The following is a 13,656-nucleotide window of genomic DNA, read 5'->3' as shown; positions in this document are numbered from 1 at the left end:
GGGGGCGGGGAGGGGGAGTGAACGAATCTTAAATCCCCGGTCTGTTTTCTTTATAATGTTTCGTAAAACTTCATTTCACTTTTATTTCATGCTGCTCAGAGTCTGAAAAAGCCAGTCAAACGCTCTCCACCCGTTTTTCTCTTTTTAAAATACAAATAAGCAGTGTCACGACCAAATGGTCCTCCTTGTAAGGCGGGATCTCCCGGCAGTTTCCATTGTGCTGTAGGGTTCAGAGGTGTCTTTGAGCAAAAAATTCCAGCTTGTCTCGCACAGCGGCCAGATGTGGTTCTGCCGCCTCTGTGCAGCTGAGATTTGCAAGAAAGGACTTGAGTTAGGACCGGGACTGGGTTGTTTTGATTTCTTCTTCAGCCAACTGGGTTTCAAGGAACTGACAGAACAGGGCAGTCAGTCCAGGCTAGGCCTGGCTGCAAGTTGGCATTCCAGGGGAGCACACAGCATGGACACAAACACTGTGGTAGGGTAAGTTTACTCTCTTGTCTCAGCCGAGCTGCAGGCCCCCACAGTACCTGCTTAGCTAAAGCGTCCCAGCTCCCTCAGCAGCTTCCAGACCCTGAAGCATCCTAGACTTCAAACCTTTTTCTGCAACTCTGCCTAAGAGAGCCCCCTGATCAGGACCAGAACGAGGGAGAGGTGTCAGTGTGTCCCAACGGTCCTCATACCGCAGACACCCTGGAAATATCAAACCCCATCTCACCTTGGTTCCAGCCGGGTGATAACCGCCCCCCACTGTCGGTTTTTGAAACCCAAGTTTCTTCATCTAAGTCAGTGGTTCTCAACCTTCCTAATGCTGTGCACCCCTTTAGTACCTCGTGTTGTGACCATAAAATTATTTTCGTTGCTGTTTCGTAACTGTAATTTTGATACTGTTATGAATCATAATGTAAATCTCTTCCGGTGGTCTCAGGCGACCCCTGTGAAAGGACTCATTCGGTGTGTGGGGGGGGTGACCCACAAATTGAGAGCTGCTGATCTCAATTTGAAAGGCTGATTTTATTCCTTCTCAAGAATTAAATTTTTTTAAATTTAATTTAAAATTTTAAAGTAAAAACCGTCAGATAGAAAAGTGACAGTGTGCAGCCCGTTTGGTTTGGTGGGATAAAGATCCAGTGCGTTGCAAGTTTTATCAGATGGGTTGATAAATGGCTTTTGTCCCTCGGCTGTGGTGGGGGATGTGATCTCAGCTCTGAGCTGAAATTGAGAAGGGGGCTCCCAGGGCTCTTAAAACAACACCGTCCTGCTCTTAAAGCTGCAGCACTTGTTAACTTCTGGGGCTGGAAAGTGAGGAAAGGAAGGGCCTACAAAGTTCCCTGAAATAGGGAAGGAGCTTCAAGGGCTTGGAGAGGGAGTGATGTTTCCCCATTCATTTCTTTGTCTTAAAAACTTGTCCTTTTTTGTTTCCAAGTATCTGCAGCATAGTCTGAGACACACTGGTGGGTTACATAATTCACAACTCAAATTCCGCCACTTTCTTGTCCAAGAAGCCCATTTTCGTTTTGGCTTCAGGGCTGGTAACTAAACCCTGGCAGATGGAGCTGATAGCTGGGTTGTGTCATGCCAAGTGGCTAAGGTTTCCCCTCACTGGAGCCCTTTGACAGTTGTGTCTAATCAAAACTGCCCACCTCTGTGAAAACTGAGCTGCCGGTCACCAACGACCAATAATCTGAGGGCTTTAGGGACGGGGATGCTCAGGGAACCGGGAGCAAAAGGACCATTTCCACTGCCGTCGTTGGGAAGAGATGGATGCATGATTTCCAGGGCAGAGATGCACTGCCACTGTCTCTGACAGGATGCCCCAGAGTAAAGATCAGAAGGCCTGTAGTTCTGGTGGACGGTGGGTGGACATTAGGGACAAACGGCAAGCCATGGCCTCACCCACCAAAGACAGGTGGAAACTGGCCGAGCAGCCTTGTGAAAGCTTAGGTTTGTTCAGAACTCGCCCGCTTGAATGGCTGCCAGCAGTGAGCATGAGTGCAAATTAAATTGGACATAGTTATGTGGAGAAAGATGCCTTCAATCTGCCAGACGGAGAGTGTTTGGGTGTCTTGAGTGTTTACGTGTACTTAGTCAACGTGTATGACTGACTTCCAGAGTACCTGCCTTAGTGATAGTTTTCAGAGCCTTGGGCCTGCTAGAGAGAGAAAGGCTGGAGGGGCGGGTGTCTGTCTGAATACTGTTCTAGGATAGAGGTTGGGACAGAGTGGCTGTATCTACCCAAGGGGAGCGGGAAGCCGGAAAAAACTTCTTAGAAGAGTTTTCCACAAATAGCATCCTCTTCAGAACACAGTAAATAGATGCATTTTAAGCTGTGAGGCCATTGTGTGTGGGGGGGGGGGGCTGGCCCTGCAGTGAGTATTCTAACAGGTCGTCCAAGGGATTCTGATGCGAGCTCCATTTGAAGGGCCAGCTTCTAAGGAGGGACACCTCTCTCTTCTTTCTTTCCCTGATAGTTTTACTTCGTTTTTAAGTTTTCATTTATTCTTAATTATGTGTATATATGTCTACATGTGTGTGTAGTGCCCACAGAGACCAGAAGAAAACATAGTCCGTGGAAATGGAGTTACTTGTTTTTATGAACTGTCCTATGTAGGTGCTGGGAATTGAACCCCGGTCCTCTGCAAGAGCAGCAAGTGCTCCTAACTGCACAGCCAGCACTTCAGCCCTCCCTTATGCTTTTGAACTGTAGCTGTTGTAGGAGTGTTAGTCTTCAAGTGAGGCTTGGAGAGACTAAGGTTCTAAAGTATCTAAATGCACAGACACTTTATAGTATAGCTATGTACATATATGTGTGTACATATACATATATATACATATTCATATATTATACATATATAAAGAGAGAGCGAGAGCTTGCATATAGCATGGTTATGGACATGGAATTTCTTTAAAGATTTATTTAGTATATAGTGTTATGCCTGCAGACCAGAAGAGGGCACCAGATCTCATTGTAGATGGTTGTGAGCCACCATGCTGGGAATTTAACTCTGGACCTCTGGAAGAACAGACAGTGCTCTTAATCTGAGCCATCTCCAGCTTCAAGATGAGAATATTTTTAACTGAATTTCTATGTAAGAATGTGTAACTAAGTAAGCCTGCTTCCCATATACACCTGTGTTGTGTCTCTCAGTTAGGCTTTGTGTCCCAGGAGAGCGTATTAGCCCATTTCAGTTGCTATAACGACATACCATAGATTTTTGAGGGTTACAAACAATAGATGTTTGTTGGTTATAACTGTGGAGGCAAGAAAATCAGAGCTCAAGTAACCAGCCACTGTGGTATATGGTGAGGTCCCTTGTAGTCCATGTGTTCTGTACCTGACTACCAGGTCCCCGCAAGGCAGAAGGGATGGAAAGTTGACTCTCTCGGAGTCCTTTTCATAAGGGCACTTTCATGAGGGCTCTACTCCCGTGACATGATCACTTCCTAAGGTCCCGGATCCTATGTATAATACCATCACTTTGAGGATTAGGCTTTTGGCAAGTGAATTGGGATGGGGGCGGGGCTGCAGAAGAGGGAAGAAAGTGGTGTTCAGTTACATGAGGCAGGTGACTGGCAGCCAGGGTATGATGGGTAGACAGTTGGCTTCCTGGGAGAGCACAGATACCAAGTCCTAGAGTTCCTGTAGTCCCTTAGACTCTGAGGGTACACTGGAGAGAAAGGGAAAGTCTGGATGGAGAGTCTCTCAGGGTTGGGGGAATTGCTGGTAGTCACCTTGGTGCCCGAAGGAGGGGACCTCAGAAAAGTGGAAGGGTAGGAAAGATAACCCAAGAGCATAAATAAGGCTTGATGTGGGGGAGAAGAGACTCTGGGGACCTGTTGATATGTTGGAGGGACTACAGATGCCTCTCAGGATCCTCCAAGGCCTGTGCCCTGCACTCCACACTTGCTACTGTGCTGAGGTGCACCCTGAAGGCCGATTTTCCCCCAGTGTCCCAGTCATACCAGTGTGCCCAAGACCTTCTTAGTCTTTGAAAGTCAGGACTCCTCAAATGTCTCCTGGGCCCCAGGCACACCAGGATGTGGCCTCCGCAGTTGCATTCCCCCCATACGCCTATGTCAGGTACCCACTGCCCAGAAGCGTGAAGCCTTTCGTGAACAATGGTCTCCATGTAGGCCAGTGTCTAAGGCGTCCTTCCTCTGCCTTCTCTGTCGTCACATCGCTGTGGCAACAGCATGAGCAACCACCCCAAGAGCTGCCTCAGTGTCCCGCTCCAATCCCGTGCCAAATGGGCCACACTCAGAACCTCCTGGTCCTCTCAGCAGCATCCAGGAAAAGGGCATCTCTGACTTCTGGTCCTACCAAACCTCATTTCCAGAGAGCCAGCACATCCCGACCTCCTCCTCCCTGTATCCTACCCCCTTTTCCCATGGGATGTTCTACGCCTTGTCTTGTGCCACCCATTTCTGAGCTGAACACTCGTCCCCATACCCAAAGACCAGATTCAATGCAACCTACTGTGGTCCAAGCAGACTTCTGGGCGCCCAAGGCACCTGTCACCTTAGCCTAACAGGGCTGTGCGTCCCCCTGGCTTCATGGACTCACAGACTTGGGTGTTTGTCTTCCGAGTCTCCACTTCTGTATGCTAAAGGGGAGCCATTTTCTGCCCTTCTTTCCTCTCCTCCCCCACACCTCCCAAGCCCTTCCAGGACACTCCTGGAAACTACACCCAACGTTCTCCCCAAGTATTGTTTCTGATTATATAAGGAGTAGGCATTTTAAAAAATCCAAAGAGCAAAAGGGATTAAAAACCCCAAAGTCTGGCCATTTATAGACAATTCCTAATTAACATTTAGCAGCACCCTTCAAGACATACTACCTTCATAGTTACCCCTCCATGTATGGCTGTCTGGAGGAGGGAAGTCATTTTAAGAGTTCTTCTGTGGCTTGCACGGCCATGGAGTACCTGGAGTCTCCAATAAGCTGCTTTAATTAAAGAAAGTCCTCAGAATCCACTGTCCCTGATGAGGAGAAGGGTTTACATGGTGTTACACAGGCAGTGAGCGAGCCCAGCCCAATAGCCAGTGCCAGACTCCTGCCCTTTACAGAATTTGGATAAACACAGTTGTTAAACTGTGCCGTGTAGACTGTTAAAGTCTGCTGTTGAGTGTCTGCTTAAGATGTGGGTTGGGTAAGAAAGAACTGTGAGACTGTGACACTGGGCAGCAGAATAAAGGGTGACCCCCAGTTGTCACACACGCGGTGCTCCCTGTGCCTCCAAAGGCCCATCCTGCCCCTGGTCATTTTCTAACCGAGTATCCCAAAGAGGAGGGAGGCGCTGTTGCTGGTGGGAAGACAGGCCCGCAGGAGTTTGCCCATTAGCCAACTTACCATGCATCCTGTTTGCAAAGGTGCTGGGACACCTAGCCGCGTACAGCGCTGTCTCTGCACCCCAGCCCACGCAGAAAGCACTCAGTATTGAGCAGCCTACCCGGGTACCAGCCTGCCATGTCCCCTTGCAGCACCTGCGGGTGGCAGGGAGAGAAAAATGTGCCTTTTTCTTTCCTTCTCCTCATTGGTGCTTTGACCTTGCACCAAGCAGAAAAGACCCTGCCTTGCAGGAGGCAGAGTCAGGATGCTAAGCTGTCACTTCAGGTGTGAGCCCCAGGTCAGAAACAGGGGTCATGCTTCCAAACCGAAACACCACGTGTCTGTCACCTGCAACTTCATTGGGAAAATCCTCATTACCTTCCACACTGCGCCCTTCTGGTGCCCGGGGCTGTTTCATTCCCTCCACAAAGCAGGTTGCTGCTGATGTGGGAGACTTGTCCCTTTGCTTGACCCCTGTGGGCCCCTGTTACCCAGACAGGCTCTCAGCCTTCAATTGCCAGGCCGCCTGCGGGTTCCCACCAGAGGGTGAAATCGTAGCTTTCACGCCACCCTGTTGCCCGGGAGCTGGTTCCACATGGCTCCCGTGGAAGCTGGGGGAGGCTGACCTGTTTGAAAAGCTGAGGTGTGCCTTCTCCTTGGCACTCTACAAGGGTGCTTGTAGCAACCTGGCATGTGCGAAGGCTGAGGCAGGGCAGCCCTGACTGAGTGTGACTGAGGGGGCAGGGCTGCCCTCCCCAGATCTGGGAGTGGCACTCAGCCACCTCCTCAAGCTAGCTAGGCAGTGAGTTCACCCACGAGCCAGCTCCCCAGTGTTTCTGCCTTCTCTTCCTAGGTCGTCTGAGGTATTCCTAAAAGCTCCCCCTCTCTTCCGCCTAGCTGAGCGGACGGTTCCCAGTGGAGCTAATGCGTGGAAGGCTCCTTGAAGAGGAGTGGCAGCTCTGGGCCCTTAGGCAGCCTGGCCCAGGGCTGCCACACAGGAGCCATGTTCCTTCCTGGCTGAGGTGATGGCTTAAGTGAGGTAGGCTGTGCAGCACCTGGCAAAAAATCTAGTCTTCTGGGTGTGTCCCTCTCGGTATCTGGGGCCAAACACCTGGGTGTTTACGCCAGGATGATTGAGTGAAATTCCTGCAGGAGTGACGCCAACAGGCAGCCTCAGGCATCCATTCTTGTCCCCTAACACCCCACCCCACGGTACACCCCCACGGTACACACTGAGGTGCGTTGCTGTGGGCCTCGGATCAGCAGGAGAACCAGGCTCTGCTGGGGGCTCCTGCTCAGAGGGAGCAATTGGCTCTCCTGCCTGGTGTCCTACCCCTGCTTGGTCAGGATTGTGAGATGATATGTTCCCAGAGGGTCTGCTCTCCAGACCAGGTTGGGCCATAGGACTTCAAGCTTCAGGGTTGGCCTCTGCGCGAGGCTGGCAGACTTCCTGTGGCGGATTCCCCTCCTTTCTCCCACCCGCCCGTGGCCTAATTGAGGCGGTTGCCTCTTGAGTTACATAGCTTACTAAAACAGTGTTCTGATGCTGCCACGGGGGCTTTCTGAGGGAGCTCACGGACTGGAATCATCAGGCAAGCTGTTCTTCCTTTGTAGGCCTGCCCTGCCCGCAAAGTGAACTCCCTTCCCCCTCCCTCAGGCATTTGCCGAGCTTGGGGAATCTTAAGGTAGGCTCCTAAAAGCTGAGAGGCCCCAAGACACACAGCAGGAAGCAGCTTCCACCACAGGGGCCAGAGTGACGAAGGAGCCGCCCTGCCGGGCTCGGTACCTCAGAGCCCCACGTAGGCAAAGATGCTAGAGGCTGGAGCAGAGGGCCCCAGTGGGAAGAACAGCAGAGGGACTCCGTGGAAAGCTTGTCCCTACCTCCAGCCTTCCCTTTCTCATCTAGTGCCCCCTGGTGGCAGACTCTAGCAGGATGACAGACGACAGATGGGGTTTAAAGGATCCGTGCTCCACCCAGCAAAGGACAGTGATTGGAAGCTGGGCAGTATTTCCTTGATGACTTTCCCCCAGCCAGTAGTTGTCCTCTCGTCCATCTCAGGGAAGCGCTGCTTCTCTGATAGCATCATGCCTCCATCCAAACTCAGACAAAACACTCCAGGAGTTAGTAAGGCCAGCCCCGCCTAAGCACAAGAGTAGTCATCACTGTTCCCAGCACGAGGCAGTATCCAGAACTCCGAGGGAGTAAATCAGCTCAGACAGTCACTGTGCTAGCAGAGTTGAAAACATCTTGACCCTGGGACTTGTATTCTAAGGGATCCTTACCGCTTTAAGAGAAGGCACGGCCGGCTCCCTCCCGTCTTACCCTGCCCCTCCCCCTAGGCCCCTGAAACCTGATCTAATCCCTTTGCACGAGGGTAATTTATTGGTCTATTGGGCTTTTCTTGGTGGCAAATTACATTGTCTTTATTCCTGGGCTCTAGCCCTGGAGCGACTCACCACATTCCTAAGACTCCTTTCTCATGGCTGATCCTTCACACCCCCTCTGGGCCCCGACAAAATAAGTTTTATTGGGATGCTTTGTCATGCAAACGGGGTGGTAATAAGCAAGCTATTATTTGGAAAGATTGGGCTTGATTAGCAGTTCAAAGGAGGACTCAGCTCGACAAACGGAGCCAAGGCTGTGCTGGTACCTAGATATTTTTCATCCTGCTGTTTGGTGCGCTGAGATCCTTGCGTTGCCTTTCTGTTTCATCAGACGAGCCGGCTGCCATCCGCAGAAAATAATTTAAGTCTGATGAAACTAGCCAGCTTCCCTCTCTACCATGGCTCAGTCACAAGGAAGGCAGGGCCTGTGGAGCTCTGTCTCAAAAATGTGAATGGCTAGCTATGGGCAAATAAATACATGCCCCCCAAGTCCCAGACATGTGGCAGTCCCAGGTTTCCGCCAGAGACAAAGTTGGACACTGATGTTTAAAGGGAGGCGGGGTGGATATGGCATTTGAGATCCCAACCAATGCTTTTAACTGGAGTGTGGAAGTGAGAGGGTTGTCAGGATAAAGATGAGGAGACCCTTAGATGTTCTCTGGTATCCGCCTTCTAGAGGCCCAGAACCTGGACAGGCTCCTTGAGACTCTCAGGAGCAGCTACAGGGTCAGGCAGCACTGGGAAGAAGCCTGGGTGCCCCGCGGCGTATATCAGATGACAAATGTAGGGTGGTTACATTTTAGCCTAGATCTGTGTGGCTCTAAAAACGGACGTAGAGGAAACTCCCTGAGAGGCAACTGGAAGTGTCCAGAACAGGAAGGGCCAGCCAGCTCACCCTAGCAAAGGTGTGTATCTTGGGGACAACTGAGGTGTCAGGCTCCCATTTCTAAGTCTAAATGGTGCACCATAAACAGTGAGCATTGCAAAGCCAGGCATGGTGCCCACCAGTAATCACTGGCATTGGGGAAATGCAAAAAGTAGGACCTGGAGTTCAAGACCAGCCTCAGCTACATAGTGACTTTAAGGCCAGCGTGGACTTCCTAAGGCCATCAGCTAAGTGTTCAGGCACAAAGTGATCCTGGCAAAGTCCACACTGAAGCATTGGCTCGGCTGGCCCAGTCAGAAGTTGATGAATAGTTCACACAATTGCTGGGCATCCCAAGTGGAGCATCAAGGACCCTCTCTACCCAGACTGGTCTGGAAGCCCTCCTTGTTCTGCAAACATTAACCTTAGCCCTACCTAAGGGCTTGCATCCTGGGTTTTAGGGCAAGTTCCCTCAAGCTTCTGGATTCTCCTGTTCGTCCAGTTGACATTCTCAGGACAGTAGCTAATCCTAAATGTTGGTGGACTCAAGAAGCCTGGGTTCAGACAAACTGCAAGGCACGCAGTGTCTCCTAATGTCAGGCTCTACCTTTGTGCTTTGTGAGGTGGAACACCAGGCTGTGAGAGTCAAAGGGATCCCAGAAGCATCCTGAGCCCCAGAATGATTAGGAAGAGAAAAACTGGGCTGGTGGAATGGCTCAGAAGGTTGTAGGTGCTTGCAACCAAGACTAACCTCTTGAGTTTGATTCCCAGAACCCACATGGTAGAAGGGAAGACGATTCCTGAAGGTTGTTCCACAGACCTCCATATATGTGCTACGGCATGTACGCGTGCACACACACACACACACACATGCAAATTAATATATACACACATGTAAAATATCTCTCTTAAAAAGAAGCAATAGGGAAAAAACGGTTTGGTTTTTCGAGACAGAGTTTCTTTGTAGCTTTGGAGGCTGTCCTGGAACTCACTTTGTAGACCAGGCTGGACTCGGAACTCACAGAGATCCTCCTGCCTCTGCCTCCCAAGTGCTGGGATTAAAGGCGAGTGCCACCACTGCTGTAATCATATCCACTCTGGGTATATTGGCCACTGGGTGAGGTGAGGCCACTTTCTTATGTGCAGTACCCAGAAAAGAACAGTAAACTACCACTGTGGGGCATAAAGCTCCTTTCTGCTATGCAGAGAGCGTTGAGGTTGCTCAGAAAGGTTGGCTTCCTCTTGTTTGCACAAGCGGCTGCAAGATTTGTTACATACTTTCAAACGCTTCTACTGTCCATGAAGACTGGACTCAGAAGTCCCAGATGACTGCCTGAGATCTCTTGCTTAAATATACGTGTGAAATACAAATATACTACATAAAAAAGCAGCCTTTGGGGGACTCCTGATAAGGGACCCCACAGCTCTTGCTTTTGATGCCTGGCCAGGTTGCCTGTAGGCTCCTGACCCCTCAGAGGCCTGTAGTTGATTTAGTTTAGTGGACATGGGGTGCAGGGTGATGCCTCTGTAGTGGTCGGGGGGACATCTCAGCTTACTGCCTACAAAGACAGTCCGGTCTTGGCCTCTTTGAGGTCCCTCCCCAAGGTCCTTAAAAAATGACATCTGTAGGCACATCACTTCAGCCTGACAAACTCCAGAGTCATTTTACCATCTGAAGAGGTAGCAGAGGGTACTCACTGGGCACACCCACTTCTGGCCCCGACTTATCACTGTTGGTATCATCTTACAAGCTGTTGCCCTGCTCTCTGAGCTCTAGTGTCTCCTTCCACAGTGGGAGAGAGTTCAGCCTTTTTCTAATGTGAGGGGTCTCAAGGCTGGCTTGAGGTCTCAGAGCTCTGGGGCAGCAGGGGAACCTCAAGAGTCAGGAGTAGGTCATTCTCAGCAGCATCTGTGTCCTTCAGCCCTCCACAAGCCTGCCTGCTGGAGGGCGCAGAATCAATTTGTGTGGTGACAGCAGAACCAGGCAGGGCAACAGACCATAGCATTTGGGGCCTTGGGGAGCTGACCATCTCAACTGGTGTCTTGAGGAAGGACTTGTAGTGAGTGCGTGTTTGAAAAGCACAGAATGGGGCTCAGGAGATGGGTCGGTAGATAAAGTGCCTGCTGTGTGACCTTGAGGACCTGAGGTCGGACAGAGAGCATTCAAATACCAGCAGGCACAGTAGAGTGTGTCTGTATCCTCGCTCTGGAAGGATGTGAGCAGGTGGATCCTGAGGGCTAGCCAGTCGGGCCAGAACAGCAAGTTCCAGGTTGAGGAAGAGACCTTGTCTCAAAAAATAAGATGGAACACCTGACTGACATGAACCACTGTACTGTAATTACACACACACACACACACACACACACACACACACACACACACACACACACACCCTGCACGCACGGGCACAGAAACACAGGGGTGGGGGTTGGAGATACCTGCATATAAATGCCATAGGCATGCATACCCCAGAGAGAGAAAGAAGGGAGAGGGAGGGAGGTGTAGGAACAGTCCCAAGACCTGGTGGGCACATCTGAAGCACACTTGTGGCTTTGTGACCCAGGGCAGCTCCACCCCCTGAGGCCTCCTACTGGTAAAATGAAGATAAAAAATTCCTGCCCCCAGGGTTGTAGTGGAGGCCTAAGATGAAAGCAGTTTGGTTTTCTAGCGAGCAGGGAGACGTCAGCGGTTTGGGGACTGAGAAAGAGCTGTGGTTACATCCTGCCTGGGCCGAGAAACCTAAGAGAAAAGCTATTCAAGGCTTGTGCACCATTTTTTTGTTTGTTTTTGCCTGTCTGTTGAGAGCAATAGTAGGTCCTGAAGCCATTGAAGAATTAAAGGCAGCATGCACACACTTGGCACGTTAGCAGTGTTAATGACAATTGAACAAAGTTAACAGCACAAACCCTTTCCCACAGCCTCTTTCCCGCGTTCTGCAGGCTTTGCTAAGTCGGCACCTCTGGGCCTGCCCCACCCCATTTCATGACTGTGGTTCAAGGAGGTCACACAATTATGGGTTTGACCCTGGGTGCCTGCCCCAAACCCAAAATGTCCCCTAAGTTGTGACCCCCATTTCTGTGAGACTAACTAGGTATTGCCTGTGACACAAATCTGTCACTTGCTGTTTGCTGACACTCATTACCATCCCCCATCCCCCAGTCACTCTGGGTGGAGAAATCACAAGTGTCCCCATTTTTCTTTCTTGCACAGAACCCAAGGTTTCTTCATGTACTCACTAGCAAAGATAAAACAGACGTCACAAGTTCAGGACCCAGCCCTTCTGGTTGCTCCATCCTCCCTAGTGGGGGTGGTACTTTGGGGTGCCATGAAATTTCAGGAAGGATAAAGTTGTGGAAGCAGGAAATGGGTGCCCTGAATCAGATTGGGGCAAAAGTCACCCGGGCTGGGGGTGGGGGCAAGAGTTTACTTGCCCCTTCTTTTTTTTTTTTTTTTTTTTTTTTTTGGTTTTTCAAGACAGGGCTTTTCTGTATTGTCTTGGAGGCTGTCCTGGAATTCGCTTTATAGACCAGGCTGGCCTCGAACTCACAGAGATCCACCTGCATCTGCCTCCCCCGAGTGCTGGGATTAAAGGTGTGTGCCACTAACGGCCAGCTACTTGCCCCTTCTTGATTACTACCTCGTCTTTTTGGCAGAGCCAAGGGGATGATGCCAGGCCTGAGTTAACTTGGAAACGGGTTTATGAAGTGACGGAAAAACAGAGAATGTGAGGCCAAATCTGCCTAGACCTTTGATACCTGACCAGATGCTACCCCCATTGAAAGTTGCTGCTTATAAAGAGGACCCAGGAAGGAAATGAGGGAGGGGTAGCATAGAAAACATTCCCCACGTGGCTGAGAAATAGAGCAAAAGGGACAAGCCCACTTAGGGTCCTGTAGTTTACTCAGGCGTAGGGAGCTAACGGGAGGCCTAGGTTCCTGGATGTAAGAGTACCAGACCTGTACTACCGTCTGTCAGCCACAGCAGGGCAACCAGCCTGATTTGGAGATGCCAGCTTTGAATGAGGGTGTGGGCATGGGCAGTCTTGTTCCTTCCATCACGGAGAGAGAAGTGAAATGAGCCCAAGTGTAGTCTCCAGTCAAGACAGACTCCATGTCTGTGGTACTTTCTTCACGTACCCTGTACCCTCTTGTGTGATTCTGAGACAGCAGGATGGCAAGCCAGTGTTCTGCTCCCTCGGAGCTAAGGTGAAGGGCAGGTGGCCTCAACGGTTCCTGTGTGCTCCTGTCCCCTCATACCTGTTGCCTCTCTCCACCTCCATCTGGAGGGGCCACACCCAGGGCTTCCCGTATCCACACAAGCCAGGCCCTCAGGCACCACAGGTTGTGGATGTCAGGAGCACATCTTAGGGACTCTGGGAGGCCACACTCGGTGAAGTGTCACAGTCTCCATGACTGCCATCCCCCTACACAGCAGGCACCAATGGATCAACAGTCTAGGCTGATGTCCGTCCTATTTTGTTCAGTTGTTTTTTTGAGACAAGGTGTTGCCCAAATTATCCAGAACTTGCAGCCCTCCTGCTGTTGGCTTCTCAAACACTCTAATCTGATGCAAGTCAGCCTTCTTCAATTTACATAAAGCTATAAAAGTGGGAAAACTGTAACTCTTCTACCCATGTTTTCCCTAATACTGCTCAAATAAATACATAACTTCTCAAACTAAAAGAGAACCATGTTCAACGGGTACCAACCAAAAGGAACTTGTTTCCCAAAAACACAGACTGAATCTCGTAGGGACGGACTTCTCTGTGCACACGCCTTAACTATTATTCTGTTGCTACAAAGAACCATGACCAGGGCAGTTCATAGAAAAGAAAGCTTTTAGGTGAGGGCTTGCTTACAGCTTAGAGGGGTTAGTCCATGATCATCCTGGCAGGAAGCAGACATCCAGATCTGCAAGCAGCAGGCAAAGAGAGACTGGATTTGCCCTGGGCTTCTGAAGCCCCAAAGCCCACGCCTCCAACAAGGCCACACCTCCTAATCCTTCCCAAACAGTTTCCCTCCCTGACTAAGTATTCAGATATATGCGCCTATGGGGACCATTCTCATTCAGACCACCACA

General features: G+C 50.5%; 1 protein-coding gene across 1 annotated transcript in view; it reads left to right on the top strand.

Annotated features, from left to right (window-relative positions):
* The window catches only part of Rgma (repulsive guidance molecule BMP co-receptor a), a 44,041-nt gene that overhangs the window by 17,000 nt on the left and 13,385 nt on the right, over positions 1–13,656 (top strand). The gene's annotated exons all lie outside the window — the stretch shown is intronic.

The sequence above is a fragment of the Mesocricetus auratus genome, unplaced genomic scaffold (genome assembly GCF_017639785.1).
Source record: "Mesocricetus auratus isolate SY011 unplaced genomic scaffold, BCM_Maur_2.0 Super-Scaffold_4256, whole genome shotgun sequence".
NCBI classification, from domain to species: Eukaryota; Metazoa; Chordata; class Mammalia; order Rodentia; family Cricetidae; genus Mesocricetus; species Mesocricetus auratus.
Note: the sequence above shows the minus strand (reverse complement) of the source record. Positions and strands in the feature narration are given on the sequence as shown.